The sequence below is a fragment of the Chinchilla lanigera genome, unplaced genomic scaffold (assembly GCF_000276665.1).
Source record: "Chinchilla lanigera isolate Chin_1 unplaced genomic scaffold, ChiLan1.0 scaffold00004, whole genome shotgun sequence".
NCBI lineage: Eukaryota > Metazoa > Chordata > Mammalia > Rodentia > Chinchillidae > Chinchilla > Chinchilla lanigera.
In genome coordinates, this window is record NW_004955405.1 from 37,377,284 (window position 1) to 37,382,623 (window position 5,340).

The following is a 5,340-nucleotide window of genomic DNA, read 5'->3' on the forward strand; positions in this document are numbered from 1 at the left end:
ATTGATATTGGGTTGTTCAGGAATTTTATATCTTCTTGACTCAACCTTGGTAATTCATATGTATCTAGGAATCTGTCCCTTTCTTCTGAGTTTTCTATCCTATAGGACTAAGGATTTTCAAAGTAGATATTAATGATCTTCTGAATTTCCATAGAATCTGTAGTAATTTCTTTCCTTTTCATTCCCTATTGCATGAATTTGAGTTCTTTCCTTTCTTTTTCTGATAAGGTTGGCTAGGGGTTTATCAATTTTATTTATTCTTTCAAAGAACCAACTCTTTAATTCATTTATTTTTTGTAGGGTTTTCTTCATCTCAGTTGCATTAATTTCTGCCTGGATCTTTATAATCTCCTCCCTTCTTTGGGCTTTGGGCTTCACTTGTTCTTCTTTTTCTAAAAGTTTGAGGTGCAGCATTAGGCTATTTATTTGTTCTCTTTCTGTTTTCCTCATGCATGAATTCACTGCTATAAATTTCCTTCTGAGGACTGCTTTTATTGCATCCCACAGATTCCAGTAAGTTGTATTTACATTTTCATTTGTTTATGGGTGTTTTTTAATTTCTTCTGTGACCCATTGGTTGTTCAGGAGGTTGTTGTTTAATTTCCAAGTGTTTATGGAGTTTTTGGAGTTCCTTTTGTTGTTAATTTCCAATTTCATTGCACTGTGGTCAGATAATATGCACAGGATAATTTCAATTCTTTTGCATTTAGGTAGCTATGCTCTGTGGGCTAGAATGTGATCTATTTTAGAGAAAGCCCCCTGTGCAGCTGAGAAAAATGTGTATTCTGATGTTGTGGGGTGGAGCACTCTGTAGACATCTACTAAGTCCATTTGTTCACAGATTTGGTACAGATCTGTTCTTTGCTGATTTTTTGTCCAGTTAAACTATCTCTTTGTGTCAAACGGGTGTTGAGGTCCTCTATTACAATAGTATTATTACTTATATGGGTTTTCACATCTGTTAAGATTTGTCTTATATAGTTTGGTGCTCTGATATTTGGTGCATACATGTTTATGATTGTTATTTCTTCCTCTTGCAGTTTTCTCCCAACAAGTACGTAGTGACCTTTTTTCTCTCTTTTGATTGTTGCCAGTTTGAAGTTTACATTGTCTGCAAACATAATAGCTACACATGCTTTTTTCTGGGTTCCTGTTGCATGGAGGATTGTTTTCCATCCTTTGACTTTCAGTCTATGGATTTCCTTTTGAGTAAAATACATTTCCTGTATACAGCATATCATTGGATTTTGTTTCTTCATCAACTCTGCCAGTCTGTTTCTTTTGACTGGAGAATTGAGGCCATTTACATTAATGGTTATAACCGATATGTGTTGACTTATTATTGTCATGTTGTTTACTTGCTGTTGGTTTCCTACTTTTTCTACCTGTTTACTTGCTTGCTCTGCTTGAGGGTTCTTTCCTATTCCTGAAATTGTGGTCATGTTTTTCTCAGTCTAGAATATCTTTCAGTACTCTTTGCAATGATGGTTTGGCACTCATAAAATTCTTCAGTTGTTCTTTGTCATGGAAATATTTTATTTCTCCATTAAATTTGAAGGACAGTTTGGCAGGGTACATCAGTCTTGGTTCTAAGTTGTTTTGTCTCAGGACCTGTAATACTTCTCTCCAAGCTCTTCTCAATTAGATGGCTTGTGTTGAGAAGTCTGCTGTGATTCTGATGGGCTTTCCTTTATAGGTAATCTGTTTCTGTTTTCTAGCAGCTTTTAATATTCTGTTCTTTTGCTGGATATCTAGGATCTTGATTATTATATGTCTGGGTGTGGTTTTATTTTGGTTGTGGCTAGTTGGGGTTCTAGATGCCTCATTTACCTGTACATGAGAATCTCTTCCCATGCTTGGGAAATTTTCTGCTATTATTTCTGCAAATATTCTTTTTATGTCGTTTGTGTTGACCCATGCTGTTTTATTGACTCTTATTAGTCTTACATTATTACTCTTTGCCCCATCTTGCAGCTGTTGGATTTATTTTTCCTGGATCCTTGTTGATTTTAAGAGATTCTTCCTTTCACAATCATTAGCTGCCATGCTGTCTTCAATATCTGAGATTCTATCTTCAGCCTCAGTGGTTTTGCTAGCTTTCAATGGAAGTTTTTATTTCCTGGATATTTCTGTGAATCTGTTTCATACATTCTAGCTCTGACCTGTATTGTTCATTTAATGTTTCCATCATTTTCCTACGCTCATCTATTTTTTTGTATATGTCTTCTTTAGATGTGCTGAGCAGTTCTTTCATTGTTGATGTCATTTCTTTTTTTTACTGGGCAATTATTTCTGATCTGATTTCTTCTATGGCCTGTTGGAGTTGTTTCTTTACTTTAGTTGTGATCATTTCAGAGATTTCAGGTTTGTGACTTCCAAGTTCTCCTATGTCAGGTCTCTTGGACTTGTTCTGGGTGGAGCTGAGTTCTGAGACGGCATTTTGCTTCTACGTCTTGTCCTTCTGGATGTCATATGGAAAGTGCTGAGCCAAACACTACCCAGGCCACTCGCTGGAGGTCTCTAGGGACCTTAGTTTACTTGGATATCAGACTTATCCCAAGGTGGTAGAGGGCAGTGGACCACTGGGCCCAGGAACCCCAGGCAGTTGGTGGGGTGCACAGCTCAGACCACAAGTGTGATGGTGGGGGAATGCTGGCCATCAGTACCAGGGTCTCCAGACTGTCAGTAGAAAATGTGTGGGCCTCAGCCATGAACCCAATGGCGGCCAGTCAGGGGTTGCTGCTCTGGGTTCCTCAGGTGGTTGGTCGAGGGAGGGCAGGCCTCACCTCCCAACCGAGAGGTCCACAGAGACAGGGCAGCTCCCACATTGCTTTCCTCTCCCAAAGGAGCAGGGGCAGGCATCTGCGTAGGCCTCACCCACCAACAGAGAGTTCTGCAGCAATGGGGCAGTTCCCACATTGCTTCCCTGTCCTAAAGGAGCAGGGTGGGGCATCTGTGCAGGCCTCACCCACCAACTGCATAGTAATTTATAGTCCAGGTCTACAGATACCATCAATATTTCAATGGAGTCAATAAATTTAGTACTGTTCAGGCTACTTTCTGTATTTTTCTTGTTTCTGACATAGAGCAAGAATTCTCTATCAGTTACCCTGTGGTTTAAAGCCACAGTTATTCTGGGAGTACATAGTTACCATCTCTGAGCCATAGCTGATCCAAGAGAATTCCAGCCCATGGTGGAAAGAAATAATGGATCCCAACAGCTGCCAAGAATAATGTTTTTTTTTTGTTGATGGCCATCTTCATGTCCTGAAGCCCTGTTCATACTGTGACATGTGCACATGTGAGCCCTCACTAGGAGGTAGGGGTCATGCTGTCAGATTCATTCAAATACTACTCACCTCTGCATACTGTGCATTTGTACTGATGCATACTTTTGATGCTGAAACTGTCAGTGGTCGCCATAGAAAGTTGTAGAAGATAAACCATGCAGAGGGGCACTTTACTACTGTGACTTTCATTTCACTTCTGTCTTCATATCATCCAGCCTTACTACACTGTGAAGTCTTAGCAATTCTTTGCTATGAAAGGGGCAATGAAGTATTATTTCCATCTCTGAGAACTGTTTTCTTTTTTGTTGATATTTGCAACTTCCGCCAGGCTTCTCTAAAATGTGGTGTCAGTATATGCTTTTTATTCTTGGACACTGCCATATAATATCCATGATAATCAGAGCAATGATTGTATCAGTTAATAATTAACCACGTGACAGAAATTCCCCACAGAGACACTGAAACTGGAATTTCATTTTCCTGTGCAAAGAGGAATCTGGAAATAATCATTGCAAAGCCAGAGTGGTAGCTCCATAGCATTACCAGAGATTGGGTTCTCTTCTCTTTCTTCTTGGCCGTACTCAGTATTGGATTTCTTCCTCAAAATCACATGGTGGTTGCCACAACTCCAGCCATCCAGACCGATGTCCTTTTAGGAGGGACAGTTAGGGGTATAGAAATGGTATCAGTGGCTTATAGTCTTCTCTACTACCTAGCAGCTACTCATGTTGATGAACAGTGGGCAAGTGGGGGAATTGCCCTTTGAAGAGAGAGATCGATGTGAAATTCCTGATGAGCTGGCTTTCATGAATGTGAGTTCAGTGTTGCTCTTCTGAACGCTAGAGAAATGTACTTTCTAATGGCTAAGCCCATGAAGTATTTTTTGTTCATTTTGACTAGCTCTAGCTAATCAAATATTTCCTGTAATTTGAGGGAGTATTCAGTCAGGAAAGGAAATTCAGGCACATTGTAGGTACCAAATGAATCTTCCTGAAATGAATCAGAAACCATTATGCGGTTTTCTTACTAATCCACGATGCTGTTGACACTGATGCAGGTGATTGAAGTCATTCAGCAGAGAACGTCGTCGCTTCTGTAGGGTTCCGTGTCCTCACTTTGAAACACGACAGCAGCATTTGCTAAGTGCCTATGCTAATCCACGTTCATAATCAACTGACCACAGTAATTCATAGTCGACTGATTAAAATGTGTGCAAATAAATATTTGGAGAGACTTTTCCCAACTTTATTGTAGAATAACTCAGGACAGAAAAATACATGTGTATAGCATTGTAAGATAAAATAACCACACTCGAGTGAAGAGACGGAACCCGCGGAGATCTCTCTAGCCCCTCTGTGCTTGTCCTCACCTCAAGCCCCCTGGAGTAACCACAGTTATTACTTTCATAGTTGCTTGCTGATTGAATTTCTCTATTCTTGTATTACTCAAGTGTATTTGCCTAGATGCTATAAGTTAGTTTTGCCCATTAAAAATCTGAGGGGTCTTTTAAGTCTCTTTTAATATTGTAGATTCCTCCTCCATTCTTCTGTTTCTTATAATTTACCTAATGAAGAAACCAAGATATTTGACCTGTAGAATTTTCCAGAGTCAGGATTTTGCTAATTCTACACTCATGATGAAGTTCAAGCTGTATGTTTTCCCTTCTTGTTTCATGCACATTGGTTATAGCATCCAGAGAATAAGCTCACGTTTGTACCCTTTGATAAGAACCTAAGTGAAGGGTTTTTTCCCTTAACCAGGAGATATGTAATTATTTGTTATCGGCTGTTAACACTCAGTTAATTGGGGATTTAAATGGTAATATTCTGATTTTATCCTTTCTTTTTCACTTATTATTTGGGATAGTTTACTAAAGGATTCTTCCCCTGATATTTTGTTACCCACTTTCATATTTGTATGGTGACAGAATTGTCTACTGATCTCAGGATGTGTCCCTGTCATTAAGCTACTCATGCCTGTATTTGTATGCATATACATAAATGTGAACACATACCACACACACACACACACACACACACACAGACACACA